This window comes from Protomyctophum parallelum (assembly GCF_964188405.1).
Source record: "Protomyctophum parallelum genome assembly, chromosome: 3".
NCBI classification, from domain to species: Eukaryota; Metazoa; Chordata; class Actinopteri; order Myctophiformes; family Myctophidae; genus Protomyctophum; species Protomyctophum parallelum.
The window spans coordinates 7,240,862-7,264,492 of NC_139698.1; the positions used below are offsets into that span (position 1 = coordinate 7,240,862).

The following is a 23,631-nucleotide window of genomic DNA, read 5'->3' on the forward strand; positions in this document are numbered from 1 at the left end:
CGTCACAGTTGGCCATCCCTACACAGCACATCTGTGTCCCTTTGCTTGGGACACATTGATATAAAATATTGACATTGATATAAAATATTGACATATTTTTCAGCCAAAACTGCAAATTCCTTCCGTTCCCCCAGAAGGAGTGGCAATTTCTCCCTTTCTGTCATACGTCGGCAATTTGTTTCTATTATCTGTGTAGTTGTTTTTTTCTTATTATTATTGTTATTGTTATTATTATTATTTCTTATTATTGTCTTGTTAGGAAGTGTAACGCTGTCTCTGCAGCTCCCTGGTCACAGTGACAGCACAGCCTCTCCTCTCTGGGTGGTCTCGTCTCGTCTCTCGCAGCCAGAAAGCTATTCCACAATCTCACCAAATCTGAGTAAAGAAGCTGGCATTTCTGTTTACAAAAATATATTTTAAAATGTCTTTACTTTTTTTTATTTCCATTCCTGCTGAGCAGCAAGCTATTATGCTAAATTTGCACGACTGTATGATGGAGGCATTTTGAAATGTGCGAGAGGCGACGGTCCAGCCATGCGAGACAGACTACCCTCTGGGCAGCCTGTGTTTGCTCTTCTGTATTACCAAACTAGGATCACTCAGTCTGTACATTGTCTTTCTCAGGTCTTTATCAGTTACATGTGGTTATATAGGTATAGTCTGCCACTAGTTCATACCAATAATAAGTGATAAATTCACTTCTTTTTTTTTATCCCACGATTTCGTAACCCACTTTTCACCCCTGTGTCAATCATCTAATGTGATCCTGGGCTCTACACACCCTCCACCAACCTAGTCCCCATATATGGGGTCCAAGTTGCTCCTTTACACCTGACAGGGGGGAGTTTCCCTGGTTGGACGTAGCGCGTGGAAGGAACACGTTATTCCAACCATTTCCTTTCTATAATCACCTTTTTCTTTAGTTTTAATTTGGTTTGTGATGTCAGATGCTGTCTGAGGAGGTTTCTTTGAATGTTCAGCTCTTGGCAGGCAAGGGCTTTATATATAATGATACCACTGAGGCAGGGTCACTCTTTTTAACCCATTTTGGTGTCAGCATCATGTTATGCTTTAGCTATTGAAAAATAGCAGATCTACAAGCTCGTAGCGCGCCACCGAGTGGCGCGCTACGAGCTTGTAGGTCTGCTATTTTTTGAAAAATCGAAGAACGGCTGACATGGAAACATAGCTTTTTCAGAAAACTGTCAGGATGTAGAAGACTTTTTTTAGAATCAGATCTCAGGTCAGAATGGGTTAATATGGCTCCAGAATTTAATGGATCTTTTTCTGTATATTTAGACGAAATGGATTTGACCTAAGTCAGCCCTGCGCGTGCAGAGCTTTGGGGCTTTTCCTTTTTAACCCGGATAATGGTTTTTTGCAGAACTCTGCATGCAGGATCTCAACCCAGCATGCTTGGCTGGGTCAAGCGGTCAAGCCCTGGGTGGATTGATGTCTCTATCGGGGCCAGGTCAGGTCAAGTAGTCAGAGCTGGCCCAGAATATCACCTGATTTCAACCCAACATACATTCTGCCCACTAAGACGGACGTCCCTCATCAATCAGAGACAGTCCGATCGAGGCCAGATCAACTTAAGTCAATAACTAGTCAGATATGGCCCAGAATAAGCTTATTTCAACGGGTTAAGACGTACAGATCATGCCCATATGGGCTGTGATCTGGCCTATAGTCCTTAACGTCACCGATGTCACCGGAGGACGTCGTCATAAGGTCATGACGTCGTTTGGCTTACTGGATGTTTGTCTCATTTGTAGATCTTATTATTTTCACTTAACTAACTTAACTAACTAACAACTAACTTAACCCATTTTGACCTGTGATCAGATTCTAAAAATGTTTTCTACATCCTGACAGTTCTCTGAAAATACATGTTTCTATGTCAGTCGTTCTTCGATTTTTCAAAAATAGCAGACCTATACAAGCTCGTAGCGCGCCACTAGGTGGCGCGCTACGAGCTTGTAGATCTGCTATTTTTCAATAGCTAAAGCACAACATAATGCTAACACCAAAAGGGGTTCCCGTTCAGAATGGGTTAACTAACTTAACTAACTTAACTAACCTCTTCTGTCGTATAGTGGAAGGAGAGGAAGGATGGAGTTAAAAGAGTTTATAGAGGACTGTGATGACTCTCTTTAGGTGGAAATCTCAGCCTAGTTACCATGACAACACTGAAGGCCAACAGAGTTAGAAAAGTACCGTGAGCTCCCCGACCGGCGTGCGTGCGTTGCGTGCGTGCGTGCGTGCGTGCGTGCGTGCGTGCGTGCGTGCGTGCGTGCGTGCGTGCGTGCGTTGCGTGCGTGCGTGCGTGCGTGCGTCCAAAGTACTATACACTGGAGCTGGAACGCACACACACACAGATATAAGGCAATCAAGTTAATCTATTCACGACTCACTACTAGCGGTAATTGGTAGAGTTGCCATAAACTGTATATTCACGTAAAAGTATTGTTACAGTAAAATGATGAGTGGAATTAAAGGTTACAGTGTTTCCTTTGGTTAGTTTTCCCCCTCTATCTAGTCTAGGTCACCGTTAATTCTCCACACATCTGGTGCTTTGTGCTCCTGCATCGTCCTTGAGTACATCCACATTATGTTAATGTGGGACGTCCTCGTGACCGGTGCCCATGTGTTGGATCCCACAGCACTATATTTTGCTGGCTGGCAGCTCTTGGTGTCTTTGGCAGTGTCCTGCTATAGTCTCATTCTCCTGGTGTCTGTGGCAGTGTCCTGCTATAGTCTCATTCTCCTGGTGTCTTTGGCAGTGTCTCTGCTATAGTCTCATTCTCCTGGTGTCTTTGGCAGTGTCTCTGCTATAGTCTCATTCTCCTGGTGTCATTGGCAGTGTCCTGCTATAGTCCCATTCTCCTGGTGTCTCTGGCAGTGTCCTGCTATAGTCTCATTCTCCTGGTGTCTTTGGCAGTGTCTCTGCTATAGTCTCATTCTCCTGGTGTCTTTGGCAGTGTCTCTGCTATAGTCTCATTCTCCTGGTGTCATTGGCAGTGTCCTGCTATAGTCCCATTCTCCTGGTGTCTCTGGCAGTGTCCTGCTATAGTCTCATTCTCCTGGTGTCTTTGGCAGTGTCCTGCTATAGTCTCATTCTCCTGGTGTCTTTGGCAGTGTCCTGCTATAGTCTCATTCTCCTGGTGTCTTTGGCAGTGTCCTGCTATAGTCTCATTCTCCTGGTGTCTTTGGCAGTGTCCTGCTATAGTCTCATTCTCCTGGTGTCTTTGGCAGTGTCCTGCTATAGTCTCATTCTCCTGGTGTCTTTGGCAGTGTAAATGGTAAATGGTGCATTTATATAGCGCCTTTATCCAAGGCGCTTCACAGAGATTGTGCATTACATTCACCCATTCACACACACATTCATACACCGATGGCAGCGGAAACCATGCAAGGCACCAACTGGCACATCGGGAGCAATTAGGGGTTCAGTGTCTTGCTCAAGGACACTTCGACAGTAACTCTGGGGGAGCCCTGGTTCGAACTGGCAACCTTACGGTTACCATCCAGGCACTCTACCCCTGAGCCACCGCCGCCCCAGTGTCCTGCTATAGTCTCATTCTCCTGGTGTCTTTGGCAGTGTCCTGCTATAGTCTCATTCTCCTGGTGTCTTTGGCAGTGTCCTGCTATAGTCTCATTCTCCTGGTGTCTTTGACAGTGTCCTGCTATAGTCTTATTCTCCTGGGGTCTTTGGCAGTGTCCTGCTATAGTCTCATTCTCCTGGTGTCTCTGGCAGTGTCCTGCTATAGTCTCATTCTCCTGGTGTCTTTGGCAGTGTCTCTGCTATAGTCTCATTCTCCTGGTGTCTTTGGCAGTGTCCTGCTATAGTCTCATTCTCCTGGTGTCTTAGGCAGTGTCCTGCTATAGTCTCATTCTCCTCGTGTCTTTGGCAGTGTCCTGCTATAGTCTCATTCTCCTGGTGTCTTTGGCAGTGTCCTGCTATAGTCTCATTCTCCTCGTGTCTTTGGCAGTGTCCTGCTATAGTCTCATTCTCCTGGTGTCTTTGGCAGTGTCCTGCTATAGTCTCATTCTCCTCGTGTCTTTGGCAGTGTCCTGCTATAGTCTCATTCTCCTGGTGTCTTTGGCAGTGTCCTGCTATAGTCTCATTCTCCTGGTGTCTTTGGCAGTGTCCTGCTATAGTCTCATTCTCCTGGTGTCTTTGGCAGTGTCCTGCTATAGTCTCATTCTCCTGGTGTCTCTGGCAGTGTCCTGCTATAGTCTCATTCTCCTCGTGTCTTTGGCAGTGTCCTGCTATAGTCTCATTCTCCTGGTGTCTTTGGCAGTGTCCTGCTATAGTCTCATTCTCCTCGTGTCTTTGGCAGTGTCCTGCTATAGTCTCATTCTCCTGGTGTCTTTGGCAGTGTCCTGCTATAGTCTCATTCTCCTGGTGTCTTTGGCAGTGTCTCTGCTATAGTCCCATTCTCCTGGCTGCTGTTTTCTGGCTCACCCTTGGCATTCCATCATACAGAGTCTTGTTGGTGACATGTGTATACTCTTACTGATGTTAAGCATGCAGTGCATGCAGCATTCTGGTTGTAACACCCGTCTAGAGACTTCTGCAGGGTTGGCTTCAGGGTCCAGCATTCATAGGAGAACAGACTCTATACCGTTCTGCCTTTGCATAGAAGAAGCTGAGTTCGGATAGACGGTGGAGAATCAGAACCGGAAGCCTTTATTGCCATGACCATGTAAACGTGTTAGGGATTTGGTTTGGTGGACAGCAGAGTGCAAGTTACAACATTATACATTATCCTTTGTCCCAGCTGCTATTCAACTGCTGAACAGCAAATAGCACTGTATTCTTGCCCTTTTGCACATACTGCCCACTAATGCACTTTTGCTGACTTTGCTACTACTTACTGTATGTCATGAATTATCTGTCTCCGGTGCCCTGTTATGTGTTTTTGTGTGTATTTTTACTGTGATCTGGCTGCAAAACAATTTCCCGCAAGGGACAATAAAGCTACCCTTGAACCCTTGAACCTTAACCCATTCTGGGTGGGAACCCGTTTTGGTGTTATCATTACGTTATGCTTTAGCTATTTAAAAACAGCAGATCTACAAGCTCATAGCTACGAGCTTGTAGGTCTGCTGTTTTTGAAAAATCGAAGAACGACTGACATAGAGACATAGGCTTTTTCAGAAAACTGTCATTTTCAAACAGACATTTTTTAGAATCTGATCTCAGGTCAGAATGGGTTAAGTGCAAAACAGGACAAGACAAAAACAACATTGTGTGCAATGAATATAGTGAATAAATATAAAGTGCAGAGAGATAAATTGTTCAGGTCAGTTTCAGAGCACGAGTCGGTCCGTTCCACTCTGAGTGGGGGTGGAGAGGGAGGATAGAAGGGGGTCGGGGGGGGGGGGGGGGGACACCAGCAGCATTGAGGAGCCGGATTGACGTGGGGAAAAAGCTGTTTGAATGTCGGGCCTTCACAGTCTTTAGGGACCACAAATCTCCTGCCTGAGGGGAGCGGGGCAAAGAGACCGTGGCCTGGGTGTGCAGGCCAGGGTCAGCCATGATGTTGGAGGTTGGAGTTCCATATGCTGGTCATGCCATGCCTGATCTCAGGTCAGAATGGGTTAATCAGACCAGTGTGTGTCCTAGTGGAAACCTTGTATGAATCTGATCTCAGGTCAGAATGGGTTAAGATCTTGCTCCGTTGAGTTGACCCATGAGTCCTGACCCTTCCTTCAGCACAGTGCCTCCTCAGAGGTGATAACTTCAGTTTTCTTGGTGTTCAGACGAAATCCAACCATGGCACACTCTGATTCCTCTCAGTGTCTTTTTATATATATATATATATTATTTTAGTAATGGCATCAGATAGTTTTCAGTGATTTCACTTCATTCAAATATCACTTTCTTTGTTGTGATAATCCTCCCTACAATAGAGTGCGCTGACCATATGGAGTTCCTCCCTGCATGTCCCCAGTTAACCCTCACCCCCTTTTTTAAACCAGTCCCTTGACTTGAAGTGCTCTCGGGAGGTTCCCTCGCCAGGAAGTGCCCCTCCAGCTGAATCAAGTTCCCTTGATTAGGGTGCTGGGTATAGAAAACAGTTGATGATGCACTCGCCCTCCTTGTGCAGAAACAGGAAACAGACACCATTTGTTGCCATGGTTACCATCATGGCATCGTGTTATCCGTAGTCGGGTCGCGGGGGCAACAGCTCCACCAGAGAGCTCCAGACTTCCCTCTCCTCCAGAGCAACATCAGTGACTTCCTCCTGGGGGATTCCGAGATGTTCCAAGGCCAGTGAGTCGATGTGTTTCCTCCAACTGCGCCATGGTCTGCCCCGGGGTCTCCTCCCAGTGGGACGTGGTCCTTGGTCTGCCCCGGGGTCTCCTCCCAGTGGGACGTGGTCCTTGGTCTGCCCCGGGGTCTCCTCCCAGTGGGACGTGGTCCTTGGTCTGCCCCGGGGTCTCCTCCCAGTGGGACGTGGTCCTTGGTCTGCCCCGGGGTCTCCTCCCAGTGGGACGTGGTCCTTGGTCTGCCCCGGGGTCTCCTCCCAGTGGGACGTGGTCCTTGGTCTGCCCCGGGGTCTCCTCCCAGTGGGACGTGGTCCTTGGTCTGCCCCGGGGTCTCCTCCCAGTGGGACGTGGTCCTTGGTCTGCCCCGGGGTCTCCTCCCAGTGGGACGTGGTCCTTGGTCTGCCCCGGGGTCTCCTCCCAGTGGGACGTGGTCCTTGGTCTGCCCCGGGGTCTCCTCCTAGTGGGACGTGATCCTTGGTCTACCCGGGGTCTCCTCCCAGTGGGACGTGGTCCTTGGTCTGCCCCGGGGTCTCCTCCCAGTGGGACGTGGTCCTTGGTCTGCCCCGGGGTCTCCTCCCAGTGGGACGTGATCCTTGGTCTGCCCCGGGGTCTCCTCCCAGTGGGACGTGGTCCTTGGTCTGCCCCGGGGTCTCCACCCAGTGGGACGAGCGTCGAGGGCCTCCCTATAGGTGGCGCCCGAGAGGCATCCTAACCAGATGCCCGAACCACCTCAGCTGGCTCCTTTCCAGCCGAAGGAGCAGCGGTTCTACTCCGAGTCTCTCTCATGTGACTGAACTTCTCACCCTATCTCTAAGGGAGATGCCAGCCACCCGTCGAAGAAAACTCATTTTGGCCGCTTATATTCGCAACCTTATTCTTTCGGTCATGACCCACACTTCATGACCATAGGTCATACATCCATGGTGTTTATAAATCATTGTGTTAAAAGTGTTTTTGTTTGTGTGGTTTCATTTATTGTTTTTTCACGGTGGGGTAAATAAAGAGCCCTTGTGAACATCAGTTGGAGCGTTGTCTATTCTGCATCAGATGTAGATTGTTTAGGAGGAGTTTATTTATCATTTATTTGTGGTGGTATTTACATTTTGTAGGTCACGGTTTCCATGCGGACACAGAGCAGGGCTGCACAAGGCAATCGAGTTTAGATCGCTCTAAATGGTAAATGGTGCATTTATATAGCGCCTTTATCCAAGGCGCTTTACATAGATTGTGCATTACATTCACCCATGCATACACCGATTGCGGCGGAAGCCATGCAAGGCACCAACCAGCATATCGGGTGCAATTTGGGGTTCAGTGTCCTTGCCCAAGGACACTTCGACATGTAGACAGTAGGAGGAGCCGGGATTCGAACCGCTGACCCACGGATCATTGGACGACCTGCTCTACCTCTTGAGCCACAGTCGCCCCCCCACTCTTGAGGGCTTTATAAGCCACTTCCACTCAAGGCTGCTTGGTCGGATTAACATGGCGCAGCCTCGCGTGAACGCACATACCGAGTGCAAGTGTGTAGGGCGAGTGGCGAGGAGGTAGCCTGGTTAATAAACCAGACTAATATCGCACGGACCGCGGGACATTAGTCTGGGGAGGCTCAGCTTGGATTTCATTTCCAGGGGAGCGGGTTGAAACATTTTCTCTTTGACGCAATTGGTCAGAGCTACTGTCAGTCAAAGGTCTCAAGCATTGAAAGTCACTGTACCAAAGCCTGCCCATATTGCATACCGTGTCCCGATTGGCCGCCCCATTTCTCTGGTGTAGGAAATGGGCGTACAGTTGAGCCTCTCCAGACCGTAATCCGCCGTCAGGCAATTCATTTTTGCCAACGGCTGATTCGGTCTGGTTTATTAACCAGGCTAGCGAGGAGGTGGTTTCAAAAAGGGCCCTGGGGTCAAAAAACCTTAGGTTAGGTAATGGCCCAGCCTTCATCCAATCAGGATATAGAGAGGGGCCTTCCTCCACTCATGATTGAGCGGAGGCGGGCCCATGGTGCATGTGCTGTTGGCCTGTTACGCGTCCCCCCCCCCCTTAGAGTATAATTATGAATAGAGTTCTCCTTCCATCCACCATATATGGGGACTAGGTTGGTCTCCCCTTGTCCCCCATATATGGGGACTAGGTTGGCGGAGGGTGTGTAGAGCCCAGGATCACATTAGATGATTGACACAGGGGTGAAAAATGGGTTACAAAATCGTGGGATAAAATATATATATATAAAAATAAAAATAAACGTTAATATTAAAGCTAAGATTAAGGCTAACATTAAAGTTACAGTAGCAGCAAGGCTGACATTAAAGCTGTCATTATGGCTAACATTATGGCTGCCATTAAGGCTGTATACCGTATAGTACACGTGAAATTGCACAATACACACATGCACATGCACACGCACACGCACACGCACACGCACATGCACAAGCACATGCACATGCACGCGCACATGCACATGCACACGCACACGCACATGCACATGCACATGCACACGCACACGCACACGCACACGCACATGCACACGCACACGCACACGCACACGCACATGCACATGCACACGCACACGCACATGCACATGCACATGCACATGCACATGCACATGCACATGCACACGCACACAGAATAACCACAGACTAAAAGAGGCAATCAACCCCCTGCTGTCTTTCCTGGAATCCTGAGTAAAGATGGGGCTCTTAAACACACACACACACACATACACACACACACACACACACACACGCACACACACACACACACACACACACGCACACGTGCACACGCACATACACGCACACACACACACACACACGCACACACACACACATACACGCACACGCACATACACGCACACACACACACACATACACACACACACACACACACACACACGCACACGTGCACGCACACACACACTGCACACCGTTACTGTACCATTTCCCAGGAGCTTTGAGGCCTAAAGCACATACATGTACAGCAGGATGAATGCATGGCCTTTCAGTCTAAAGCACATACATGTACAGCAGGATGAATGCATGGCCTTTCAGTCTAAAGCACATACATGTACAGCAGGATGAATGCATGGCCTTTCAGTCTAAAGCACATACATGTACAGCAGGATGAATGCATGGCCTTTCAGTCTAAAGCACATACATGTACAGCAGGATGAATGCATGGCCTTTCAGTCTAAAGCACATACATGTACAGCAGGATGAATGCATGGCCTTTCAGTCTAAAGCACATACATGTACAGCAGGATGAATGCATGGCCTTTCAGTCTAAAGCACATACATGTACAGCAGGATGAATGCGTGGCCTTTCAGTCTAAAGCACATACATGTACAGCAGGATGAATGCGTGGCCTTTCAGTGTGCTGCTACTCATGGTTAATTCATCAGGAAAACAAACAGAATGCAGGATGGATGGATGGGAGCAGAGCGGAGCAGAGTGTGTTTGTTGTTAATGCATAGTTAGGAGCTTCATGCTTCCCCCTCCTCCTCCTCCTCCTCCTCCTCCTCCTCCTCCTCCTCCTCCTCCTCCTCCCCCTCCCCCCCTACACCTCCTCCTTGTCCTCCTCCCCCTTTCCTCCCCCCCTCCTCCTCCTTGTCCTCCTCCCCCTTTCCTCCCCCCCTCCCCCCCTACACCTCCTCCTTGTCCTCCTCCCCCTTTCCTCCCCCCCTCCTCCTCCTCCTCCTCCCCCTCCCCCTCCCCCCCTACACCTCCTCCTTGTCCTCCTCCCCCTTTCCTCCCCCCCTCCTCCTCCTCCTCCTCCTCCTCCTCCTCCTCCTCCTCCCCCTCCCCCCCTACACCTCCTCCTTGTCCTCCTCCCCCTTTCCTCCCCCCCTCCTCCTCCTCCTCCTCCCCCTTTCCTCCTCCCCCCCTCCTCCTCCTCCTCCTCCCCCTCCTCCCCCTTTCCTCCTCCCCCTCCTCCCCCTTTCCTCCTCCCCCCCCCTCCTCCTCCTCCCCCTTTCCTCCCCCCCTCCTCCTCCTCCTCCCCCTTTCCTCCTGCCCCCCCTCCTCCTCCTCCCCCTTTCCTCCTCCTCCTCCCCCTTTCCTCCCCCCCTCCTCCTCCTCCTCCCCCTTTCCTCCCCTCCTCCTCCCCCTTTCCTCCTGCCCCCCCTCCTCCTCCTCCTCCCCCTTTCCTCCTCCTCCTCCCCCTTTCCTCCCTCCTCCTCCCCCTCCCCCCCTACTCCTCCTCCTTGTCCTCCTCCCCCTTTCCTCCCCCCCTCCTCCCCTTTCCTCCTCCCCCTCCTCCTCCCGCTCCTCCCCCTTTCTTCCCCCTTTCCTCCTCCTCCCCCTTTCCTCCTTCCCCTTTCCACCTCCTTCCCCTTTCCTCCTCCCCCTCCTCCTCCCCCTCCCCCTCCTCCTCCTCCTTCTCCGTCTCCTCCTCCTCCTCCTCCTCCTCCTCCTCCTCCTCCCCCTCCCCCTTTCTTCCTCCCCCTCCCCCTCCTCCTGCTCCTCCCCCTCCTCCTCCTCCTCCTCCCCCTCACCTCCTCCTTCTCCGTCTCCTCCTCCTCCTTCTCCGTCTCCTCCTCCTCCTTCCCCTCCCCTTCCCTCAAATGCTATTTTCAGTACTTGAGTAAATGCACTTAGTTACTTCACATCGCTGTGTGCGCGTGCATGCGTGTGCGTGCGTGCGTGTGAGTGTATGTGTGTGTGTGTGTGCGTTCATGGGTTCATGCGTGTGTGTTTCTATACTGGGCCATGCAGTGTGTATGGCGTGGTAGGTTCGTGTCGTTCTCAAACGTCTTCATGCCATTGGAGGACGGACCGCTAAATTAAGATGTAATTCAACGCAATTATTATACGTATTTCTGTTGTTCTGGTATTGCATTGATTTTCTTTTTTTCTTCTTCAGTATAGGGTAATTGATGGGGGTCTAGGGGTATAGGGTAATTGATGGTGGTCTAGGGGTCTATAGGGTATTGATGGTGGTCTAGGGGTATAGGGTAATTGATGGTGGTCTAGGGGTCTATAGGGTATTGATGGTGGTCTAGGGGTCTATAGGGTAATTGATGGGGGTCTAGGGGTATAGGGTAATTGATGGTGGTCTAGGGGTCTATAGGGTATTGATGGTGGTCTAGGGGTCTATAGGGTAATTGATGGTGGTCTAGGGGTATAGGGTAATTGATGGTGGTCTAGGGGTCTATAGGGTAATTGATGGTGGTCTAGCGGTCTATAGGGTAATTGATGGTGGTCTAGGGGTCTATAGGGTAATTGATGGTGGTCTAGGGGTCTATAGGGTAATTGATGGGGGTCTAGGGGTATAGGGTAATTGATGGGGGTCTAGGGGTCTATAGGGTAATTGATGGTGGTCCAGGGGTCTATAGGGTAATTGATGGGGGTCTAGGGGTCTATAGGGTAATTGATGGTGGTCTAGGGGTCTATAGGGTAATTGATGGTGGTCTAGGGGTATAGGGTAATTGATGGTGGTCTAGGGGTCTATAGGGTATTGATGGTGGTCTAGGGGTCTATAGGGTAATTGATGGGGGTCTAGGGGTATAGGGTAATTGATGGGGGTCTAGGGGTCTATAGGGTAATTGATGGTGGTCTAGGGGTATATAGGGTATTGATGGTGGTCTAGGGGTCTATAGGGTAATTGATGGGGGTCTAGGGGTATAGGGTAATTGATGGTGGTCTAGGGGTCTATAGGGTATTGATGGTGGTCTAGGGGTCTATAGGGTAATTGATGGGGGTCTAGGGTTATAGGGTAATTGATGGGGGTCTAGGGGTCTATAGGGTAATTGATGGTGGTCTAGGGGTCTATAGGGTAATTGATGGTGGTCTAGGGGTCTATAGGGTATTGATGGTGGTCTAGGGGTCTATAGGGTAATTGATGGTGGTCTAGGGGTCTATAGGGTATTGATGGTGGTCTAGGGGTCTATAGGGTAATTGATGGTGGTCTAGGGGTCTATATGGTAATTGATGGGGGTCTAGGGGTATAGGGTAATTGATGGTGGTCTAGGGGTATAGGGTAATTGATGGTGGTCTAGGGGTCTATAGGGTATTGATGGTGGTCTAGGGGTCTATAGGGTAATTGATGGGGGTCTAGGGGTATAGGGTAATTGATGGGGGTCTAGGGGTCTATAGGGTAATTGATGGTGGTCTAGGGGTCTATAGGGTAATTGATGGTGGTCTAGGGGTCTATAGGGTAATTGATGGTGGTCTAGGGGTCTATAGGGTATTGATGGTGGTCTAGGGGTCTATAGGGTAATTGATGGGGTTCTAGGGGTATAGGGTAATTGATGGGGGTCTAGGGGTCTATAGGGTAATTGATGGTGGTCTAGGGGTCTATAGGGTATTGATGGTGGTCTAGGGGTCTATAGGGTAATTGATGGGGGTCTAGGGGTATAGGGTAATTGATGGTGGTCTAGGGGTCTATAGGGTATTGATGGTGGTCTAGGGGTCTATAGGGTAATTGATGGGGGTCTAGGGTTATAGGGTAATTGATGGGGGTCTAGGGGTCTATAGGGTAATTGATGGTGGTCTAGGGGTCTATAGGGTAATTGATGGGGGTCTAGGGGTCTATAGGGTAATTGATGGTGGTCTAGGGGTCTATAGGGTAATTGATGGTGGTCTAGGGGTCTATAGGGTAATTGATGGGGGTCTAGGGGTCTATAGGGTAATTGATGGTGGTCTAGGGGTCTATAGGGTAATTGATGGTGGTCTAGGGGTCTATAGGGTATTGATGGTGGTCTAGGGGTCTATAGGGTAATTGATGGGGGTCTAGGGGTATAGGGTAATTGATGGTGGTCTAGGGGTCTATAGGGTAATTGATGGGGGTCTAGGGGTCTATAGGGTAATTGATGGTGGTCTAGGGGTCTATAGGGTAATTGATGGTGGTCTAGGGGTCTATAGGGTAATTGATGGTGGTCTAGGGGTATAGGGTAATTGATGGGGGTCTAGGGGTCTATAGGGTAATTGATGGTGGTCTAGGGGTCTATAGGGTAATTGATGGTGGTCTAGGGGTCTATAGGGTAATTGATGGTGGTCTAGGGGTCTATAGGGTAATTGATGGTGGTCTAGGGGTCTATAGGGTAATTGATGGGGGTCTAGGGGTATAGGGTAATTGATGGTGGTCTAGGGGTCTATAGGGTATTGATGGTGGTCTAGGGGTCTATAGGGTAATTGATGGGGGTCTAGGGGTCTATAGGGTAATTGATGGTGGTCTAGGGGTCTATAGGGTAATTGATGGGGGTCTAGGGGTCTATAGGGTAATTGATGGTGGTCTAGGGGTATAGGGTAATTGATGGGGGTCTAGGGGTCTATAGGGTAATTGATGGTGGTCTAGGGGTCTATAGGGTAATTGATGGTGGTCTAGGGGTCTATAGGGTAATTGATGGTGGTCTAGGGGTATAGGGTAATTGATGGTGGTCTAGGGGTCTATAGGGTAATTGATGGTGGTCTAGGGGTCTATAGGGTAATTGATGGTGGTCTAGGGGTCTATAGGGTAATTGATGGTGGTCTAGGGGTCTATAGGGTAATTGATGGTGGTCTAGGGGTCTATAGGGTAATTGATGGTGGTCTAGCGGTCTATAGGGTAATTGATGGTGGTCTAGGGGTCTATAGGGTAATTGATGGTGGTCTAGGGGTCTATAGGGTAATTGATGGTGGTCTAGGGGTCTATAGGGTAATTGATGGTGGTCTAGGGGTCTATAGGGTAATTGATGGTGGTCTAGCGGTCTATAGGGTAATTGATGGTGGTCTAGGGGTCTATAGGGTAATTGATGGTGGTCTAGGGGTCTATAGGGTAATTGATGGTGGTCTAGGGGTCTATAGGGTATTTGATGGTGGTCCAGGGGTCTATAGGGTAATTGATGGTGGTCTAGGGGTCTATAGGGTAATTGATGGTGGTCTAGGGGTCTATAGGGTAATTGATGGTGGTCTAGCGGTCTATAGGGTAATTGATGGTGGTCTAGGGGTCTATAGGGTAATTGATGGTGGTCTAGGGGTCTATAGGGTAATTGATGGTGGTCCAGGGGTCTATAGGGTAATTGATGGTGGTCTAGGGGTCTATAGGGTAATTGATGGTGGTCTAGGGGTCTATAGGGTAATTGATGGTGGTCTAGGGGTCTATAGGGTAATTGATGGTGGTCTAGGGGTCTATAGGGTAAGTGATGGTGGTCTAGGGGTCTATAGGGTAATTGATGGTGGTCTAGGGGTCTATAGGGTAATTGATGGTGGTCTAGGGGTATAGGGTAATTGATGGGGGTCTAGGGGTCTATAGGGTAATTGATGGTGGTCTAGCGGTCTATAGGGTAATTGATGGTGGTCTAGGGGTCTATAGGGTAATTGATGGTGGTCTAGCGGTCTATAGGGTAATTGATGGTGGTCTAGGGGTCTATAGGGTAATTGATGGTGGTCTAGGGGTCTATAGGGTAAGTGATGGTGGTCTAGGGGTCTATAGGGTAATTGATGGTGGTCTAGGGGTCTATAGGGTAATTGATGGTGGTCTAGGGGTCTATAGGGTAATTGATGGTGGTCTAGGGGTCTATAGGGTAATTGATGGTGGTCTAGGGGTCTATAGGGTAATTGATGGTGGTCCAGGGGTCTATAGGGTAATTGATGGGGGTCTAGGGGTCTATAGGGTAATTGATGGTGGTCTAGGGGTCTATAGGGTAATTGATGGTGGTCTAGGGGTCTATAGGGTAATTGATGGTGGTCTAGGGGTATATAGGGTAATTGATGGTGGTCTAGCGGTCTATAGGGTAATTGATGGTGGTCTAGCGGTCTATAGGGTAATTCATGGTGGTCTAGGGGTCTATAGGGTAATTGATGGGGGTCTAGGGGTCTATAGGGTAATTGATGGTGGTCCAGGGGTCTATAGGGTAATTGATGGGGGTCCTAGGGGTCTGTAGGGTAATTGATGGTGGTCCAGGGGTCTATAGGGTAATTGATGGGGGTCTAGGGGTCTATAGGGTAATTGATGGTGGTCTAGGGGTCTATAGGGTAATTGATGGTGGTCTAGGGGTCTATAGGGTAATTGATGGTGGTCTAGGGGTCTATAGGGTAATTGATGGTGGTCTAGCGGTCTATAGGGTAATTGATGGTGGTCTAGCGGTCTATAGGGTAATTGATGGGGGTCTAGGGGTCTATAGGGTAATTGATGGGGGTCTAGGGGTCTATAGGGTAATTGATGGTGGTCCAGGGGTCTATAGGGTAATTGATGGTGGTCTAGCGGTCTATAGGGTAATTGATGGGGGTCTAGGGGTCTATAGGGTAATTGATGGGGGTCTAGGGGTCTATAGGGTAAGTGATGGTGTTCTAGGGGTCTATAGGGTAATTGATGGTGGTCTAGGGGTCTATAGGGTAATCGATGGTGGTCCAGGGGTCTATAGGGTAATTGATGGTGGTCTAGGGGTCTATAGGGTAATTGATGGTGGTCTAGGGGTCTATAGGGTAATTGATGGTGGTCTAGCGGTCTATAGGGTAATTGATGGTGGTCTAGGGGTCTATAGGGTAATTGATGGTGGTCTAGCGGTCTATAGGGTAATTGATGGTGGTCTAGGGGTCTATAGGGTAATTGATGGTGGTCTAGCGGTCTATAGGGTAATTGATGGTGGTCCAGGGGTCTATAGGGTAATTGATGGTGGTCTAGGGGTCCCAGGTGGTCCCTGAAGGGGTCCCAGGTGGTCCCCTGGGTTTGTTTTCACCCTTTTATAGCATACGTGTGATTCATGAGGACTATTTGATGTATTTCCATTAGGGATGCCGATCACGTCATTTTGCTCCCAGTCCGATTCCGATCATTTTTATTTTAACCCATTCTTAACGGGAACCCCTTTTGGTGTCAGCATCATGTTATGCTTTAGCTATTGAAAAATAGCAGATCTACAAGCTCATAGCGCGCCACCGAGTGGCGCGCTACGAGCTTGTAGGTCTGCTATTTTTGAAAAATCGTTTTTAGAATCTGATCTCAGGTCAGAATGGGTTAAGACATGCCGATTACCGATTTTTTCCCGATCCGATCTTTATATTTTATATACAATTATGCCACGTGAGAAATGTATATAGTCAAAAGCAGGGAATCATAGCTAAATTAATGACGTATTTGTTAATTAGATTGAGTGAACCTTGCAACTATACAGCTTATGGAACTGAAGACCACTATGGTTGAAAACCACGTGGAAGAGACCTGTGCTTGTAAACTCCCCCTCCTACATGCTGTCTCTACAGGGACGTCACTGAGCGTTTATGGTTGTAAACTCCCCCTCCTACATGCTGTCTCTACAGGGACGTCACTGAGCGTTTATGGTTGTAAACTCCCCCTCCTACATGCTGTATCTACAGGGACGTCACTGAGCGTTTATGGTTGTAAACTCCCCCTCCTACATGCTGTCTCTACAGGGACGTCACTGAGCGTTTATGGTTGTAAACTCCCCCTCCTACATGCTGTCTCTACAGGGACGTCACTGAGCGTTTATGGTTGTAAACTCCCCCTCCTACATGCTGTCTCTACAGGGACGTCACTGAGCGTTTATGGTTGTAAACTCCCCCTCCTACATGCTGTCTCTACAGGGACGTCACTGAGCGTTTATGGTTGTAAACTCCCCCTCCTACATGCTGTCTCTACAGGGACGTCACTGAGCGTTTATGGTTGTAAACTCCCCCTCCTACATGCTGTATCTACAGGGACGTCACTGAGCGTTTATGGTTGTAAACTCCCCCTCCTACATGCTGTATCTACAGGGACGTCACTGAGCGTTTATGGTTGTAAACTCCCCCTCCTACATGCTGTCTCTACAGGGACGTCACTGAGCGTTTATGGTTGTAAACTCCCCCTCCTACATGCTGTATCTACAGGGACGTCACTGAGCGTTTATGGTTGTAAACTCCCCCTCCTACATGCTGTCTCTACAGGGACGTCCCTGAGCGTTTATGGTTGTAAACTCCCCCTCCTACATGCTGTCTCTACAGGGACGTCCCTGAGCGTTTATGGTTGTAAACTCCCCCTCCTACATGCTGTCTCTACAGGGACGTCACTGAGCGTTTATGGTTGTAAACTCCCCCTCCTACATGCTGTATCTACAGGGACGTCACTGAGCGTTTATGGTTGTATCCTCCCCCTCCTACATGCTGTCTCTACAGGGACGTCACTGAGCGTTTATGGTTGTATCCTCCCCCTCCTACATGCTGTATCTACAGGGACGTCACTGAGCGTTTATGGTTGTAAACTCCCCCTCCTACATGCTGTCTCTACAGGGACGTCACTGAGCGTTTATGGTTGTATCCTCCCCCTCCTACATGCTGTCTCTACAGGGACGTCACTGAGCGTTTATGGTTGCCCTAAAATCGCCATATATTTGTGCCCCCCCCCCCGGTAACAAGAAGACTCACCCCGGTGCGTGCCCGTTTTTTCCTCCCGGAATGTTCCCCATTAACTTTGTAATATGCTATTGGCTGTTTGTATTCTTTTTGGAAGAATATAAAAAGATACTCCTGTGGAAAGGCTATATTATATTACTTATATTGACCCTATAAACAATTTAGTATTATTTAGTATATGTAAGGTTTTGCCCCCTCAAATGGTACCTCGTCAGATAATCCCCACATATCCTACAACAACTTCTGTGAACAGACTTCACTGTAGTAGCTTTTCATAAATTATATTTGTACTTAGGCTGTTCTGCTGTCATGAAAGTTTATAGTTAGAGAAATTCAAAGTCCAGCCGTCTGCTGTCCAGCCTCTCCCACCCCTCACTGGGGAAGATTCTGGGAGAAAAACAGAAACGGGGTGAGTCTTCTTGTATTCCCCCCCCCCCCCCCCCCACCTCCCGGCGAGAACGCTGTGTTCCCCTTATGCAAATCGGCTATATTTTTTGCACACACAGGCGCTGATTATTATTACGCGGAGGAAAATTGTTATTACGGTGTGAGGGTCGGCTTGGCACTTTGTGGCACATGCTGTTCCCCCCCTCTGCGTGTTGCCCTTCATTACTCAGAGTATACGTCTGTTTTCCTGACGGGCTTACCCAGGCCGAGGCTACACACACAAAAATACTATTGCATATACTGTATCAGCATAATCTAACTTTTTGTGTAAATGAATACTTTTCCGTAAATTTATACTTAAAGGACCACTTCACCACTTTTCAACCTATCTTCATATAATAGGTTCTCACTAATAATCATAAAATAATTGTGCAAAATTTTTCTACTCGGTCTGTGTCTCATAGGAGGGCTGTGGGCAATTCAGAAACCGTTTAAAAAAAGATCTGCCTAATGATGATCGGTCTGGCTTATTAGCCAGGCTATAGGTGACCATCTATATATATAGTACATTGTCACGCAAGAGCATCGAAAGCAGCAGATCCGCAATATCCGAAAGCTCGTTTTCAGCTTGTAGATCTGTTTTCAGCTTGTAGATCTGTTTTCAGTTTGTAGTTCTGTTTTCAGCTTGTAGATCTGTTTTCAGTTTGTAGTTCTGTTTTCAGCTTGTAGATCTGTTTTCAGTTTGTAGATCTGTTTTCAGCTTGTAGATCTGTTTTCAGCTTGTACATCTGTTTTCAGCTTGTAGATCTGTTTTCAGTTTGTAGATCTGTTTTCAGCTTGTAGATCTGTTTTCAGTTTGTAGATCTGTTTTCAGCTTGTAGATCTGTTTTCAGCTTGTAGATCTGTTTTCAGCTTGTAGATCTGTTTTCAGTTTGTAGATCTGTTTTCAGCTTGTAGATCTGTTTTCAGTTTGTAGATCTGTTTTCAGCTTGTAGATCTGTTTTCAGCTTGTAGATCTGCTACTTTTGCTGCTTCTGAATTTGGATCCTGAAAAGTCACAGTTTTGCACATTATGAGGTTTCCACCCGACAGAGACGATATGCTGCCTCATTGTGTGTGCGTATGTGTGTGTGTGCGAGCGTGTGTGTGTGTGTGCGTGTGTGTGCATGTGTGTGCGTGCGTGTGTGTGCATGTGTGTGCGTGCGTGCGTGCGTGCGTGTGTGTGTGTGTGTGTGTGTGTGTGTGTGTGTGTGTGTGCGTGTGTGTGTGTGTGTGTGTGTGTGTGTGTGTGTGTGTGTGTGTGCGTGCGTGTGCTGGGCCCCTATACTTAATACACATGTTAAAGCATACAGTATGTTAATGTAAAACTGCATGCATGTGCTGTTTCCTTAAACCATTTTGGGCGGGAACCCCTTTTGGTGTTAGCATTATGTTATGCTTTAGCTATTGAAAAATAGCAGATCTACAAGCTCATAGCGCGCCACGAGTGGCGCGCTACGAGCTTGTAGATCTGCTTTTTTTTTTATTATCGAAGAACGACTGACATAGAAACATAGCTTTTTCAGGAAACTGTCATTTTCAAACAGACATTTTTTTAGAATCTGATCTCAGGTCAAAATGCGTTAATGTATTACATGTACACTTTGCACTAGGCAATTAACGTATCATGTTGATGCATATTTTCCATCTCATGTAATGTTTATATTATTGACAGAACTTCTCCCCAGGCTACAGTATGAACATCTCAACTAAAGTGCCTACAGTACGTCGGACGAGGCGTTTCAGAGTATTTATTTCACGTGAGGGAGCCCAAAGTTGGGTCCGGGGACCCCCAGGGGTCCTTGAGGGAGTTCCAGGGGTCCCCATATATAGCTAAATGATAGTTTGGAACCAAATGGACCATTATGGGTCTGTAACTTGATCTGTTAAATTGACATTGATTTTACAATATAAATTGGGGGTCTCAGAGATGGAAATGCCATTAAATGGGGGTCTATAAACACATTTTCATGTCAAACCTGGGGTCCTTGAGATGTAACGGGTTGAGAATCACTGCTATAGAGCCGTGCAAAACGTCTCTCACGGGGGGTCTCTGTCTCTCTGGCGTATCTTTTCAGTTGGGGGTCCGCGGGCTAATTAGTGTCAATGTGCCGGGGTCCTTGAGATGAAAAGGTTATTATATATTTGTATATTTCTGAGTGGAGCCCCTGATCGTATATTTAAGTTCTTGGAGTTTGAGATGTGACATAACATACTCCAACTCAACGTCTGAGAGATGATGGCGGCGCTGCTTTTTTTCCAATTAAATAGTATCAGGCGTCTAAAGGCGCGTAAAGAGGAGAACGCTATAGCTTCAGCCTGATGAGTTGGTGTTTGTATATTCCCTCCGGAGGGGCACCGAACAGCACCGTTATTGGATTGGGATCTATAGTTGAGTTACAAATACACGAGAAGGTATTAAATATCTCTGTCCAAAATGTAGTCATTCTGGGACACGACCAGAAACATGTGGCTAAAGCGTAGCAGACGCTTTAAGTTTAGCCATCTTGGATGATTGACAGTTTCTCATTACAGAGAATAAGCTGCTGTCAGTCCGTTTTGGGCTTTGTGTACCCATGCACAGTACAGTATGTACAGTATACAGTGTGTGTGTGTGTGTGTGTGTGTGTGTGTGTGTGTGTGTGTGTGTGTGTGTGTGTGTGTGCGTGTGCGCGTGTGCGTGTGCGTGTGTGTGTGTGTGTGTGTGTGTGCGTGCGTGCGTGCGTGTGTGCCTGCGCGTTGTATGTTGATTGCTGGGCATTCAGGGACCGGCTCCATTAGTGATGCATGCTGGGTAATGCAAATACAGACCTCGTGGAGCTTGACTATCAGTCCTTAATCCTTTGTCTCTCTCTCTCTCTCTCCTCTCTCTCTCTCTCTCTCTCTCTCTCTCTGTGTCTCTCTCTGTGTCTCTCTCTCTCTCTCTCTCTCTCTCTGTCTCTGTCTCTGTCTCTGTCTCTGTCTCTGTCTCTGTCTCTCTCCCTCTCCCTCTCCCTCTCTCTCTCTCTCTCTCTCTCTCTCTCTCTCTCTCTCTCTCTCTGTCTCTGTCTCTGTCTCTGTCTCTGTCTCTCTCTCTCTCTCTCTCTCTCTCTCTCTCTCTCTATCTCTCTATCTCTCTCTCTCTCTCTCTCTATCTCTCTCTCTCCCTCCTCCCTCTCTCCCTCTCATTACCATGCAGTTACTACTGGTAATAATGATGCTGTATAATATATTCAGGCGTCTGTCTGCTCTTTCTCTTTATGTTTTTGTTACCATACAGTAGCGTAACAAAAACATGTTTCACTTTCCTATTTTGGTGTAGTGTCAGTTTATGGAATTTTACTTTTTAACAATTATTTAAGTTTCATTTTAACGCATTTGCTTGGATTAATTGGACTCCATACATCCCATAATCCCATTCATTGTTTTAAATATTTTTTATCCCATGATTTTGTAACCCATTTTTCACCCCTGTGTCAATCATCTAATGTGATCCTGGGCTCTACACACCCTCCACCAACCTAGTCCCCATATATGGGGGACAAGGGGAGAGCAACGGACTTGAACTCATGCTTCCTTCATGCCTGAGTGTCCAAGTTGCTCCTTTACACCTGACAGGGGGAGTTTCTCTGGTTGGACGTAGCGCGTGGAAGGAACACGTTATTCCAACCAGTTCCTTTCCCCTCCATCAGGCGCCCCGGCTGGCCAGGGGGAGGTTTAGAGATCAGGATCCATAATCCCATTCTGTCTGCTATCTCCCCTATCCGGAAGGGGGAAAAACACAAGTCGGTGATTGCCATAAACGGCTGCACAATTTACATAGGCAGCGGCTCAAATCACACTGCACGACATCGGGGTGAGAGAGAGGGATAGACCATCCTGACACACTGGATTCATTATAAAGAATAAAACATACATTCATACGTATGTTAAATGTATATTATATACACTTTCTGTCATTTCCATTCCCACAGCATTATACAGAAAAAACATGGCATATTTTGAACATAGTTCAAATGGTGATTAATCATGAATTAATACATGTTTAATTTGTGATTACTCTGATTAGAATGTGTAAATCGTTTGACAGCCCTAAATTAGTTATACATTTGTGATGTAAAGGTTTGATCTGTGTGAATATTAGTATATTTAAAAATCTAAGATACCTGTATTAGTATAGTAAAATCTTGAAAATGAGTGGAATGTCCCTTTAATATCGGCTGCCTATACAAAACATATATATACTGTTTAGTGTCAATTTATGGATTGTATCTTGAAACCAACAAAGGTGATACCTACTGTATGTCAGTAGAAAGTATAGCCTCAATCTTAAACCATTCTGAACGGGGACCCATTTTGGTGTTAGCATCATGTTATGCTTTAGCTATTGAAAAATAGCAGATCTACAAGCTCATAGCGCGCCACCGAGTGGCGCGATACGAGCTTGTAGGTCTGCTATTTTTGAAAAATCGAAGACGACTGACATTTTTAGAATCTGATCTCAGGTCAGAATGGGTTAATCAGACCAGTGTGTGTCCAGTGGAAACCTCGTATGAATCTGATCTCAGGTCAGAATGGGTTAATTTATGTTCACTTCATTTTTCAGACTGAAAGCCTTTCCCACGGCAGCCGTTTCTGGGATGGGCGTCGTCATATAGTGTCAGTCTTCGGCGATTGGTTCACACCAACCAATCAATAAATAGGCTAGTATAGCAAAGCAGATGATGTTGTTAGATGTGGCTAACGCAATTGCTAAAACAATGCATGCTAGCGCTACTAGCATGCAAACAAACTAAAAATATATTTATCATTTTTGAGATAATATCGCAAAAATGATAAGTAGTTTCTTTATCCCATTCTGACCTGATTCATACGAGGTTTCCACTGGACACACACTGGTCTGATTAACCCATTCTGACCTGAGATCAGATTCTAAAAATGTCACAGTCGTTCTTCGATTTTTGAAAAAATAGCAGACCTACAAGCTCCTACGAGCTTGTAGATCTGCTATTTTTCAATAGCTAAAGCACGACATGATGCTAACACCAAAATGGGTTAAATTATCTCAACAAGACATTAAATCTATATGTAGCCTACAGGTTGGAATAGAAATGAATTGGAGAGGGGAGGGGGGATAGAGTTATGGCTTCTGTTCTGATGGGATGACAGTGACAGGTGCATTTTCAGTCCGATCGAGACTTTCACCCCCATTTTACCGATCGAGTCAAAAGACACGAATCGCCCGAATAAAAGGAGAAAGGAAAAGGTGCGTGGCTATAGTGATTCAGGGCTGGAGCCGGGCTGAGGACGATGGATGACTCTCTGGACATCAATGTAGACATAGTGTTTAATAGACCGGTGGAAGACAGACTAATTGATTGATTACAAATAGTATAATGCAATGAAGGCCATTGATCGATGCATTATGATATGAGCTTATGGTGATGTGTTATGCTCTCTCTCTCTCCTCTCTCTCTCTCTCTCTCTCCCCCCCCCCTCTCTCTCTCTCTCTCTCTCTCTATCCCCTCTCTCTCTCTCTCTCTCTCTCTCTCTCTCTCTCTCTCTCTCTCTCTCTCTCTCTCTCTCTCTCCCCCCCCCCCCTCATTCTCTCTCTCTCCT

At 47.6% G+C, this 23,631-nt stretch overlaps 1 protein-coding gene across 1 annotated transcript in view; it reads left to right on the top strand.

Annotated features, from left to right (window-relative positions):
• Positions 1-23,631, top strand: part of kcnn3 (potassium intermediate/small conductance calcium-activated channel, subfamily N, member 3) — a gene marked incomplete at both ends in the record, with an annotated part of 243,583 nt that overhangs the window by 176,806 nt on the left and 43,146 nt on the right. The gene's annotated exons all lie outside the window — the stretch shown is intronic.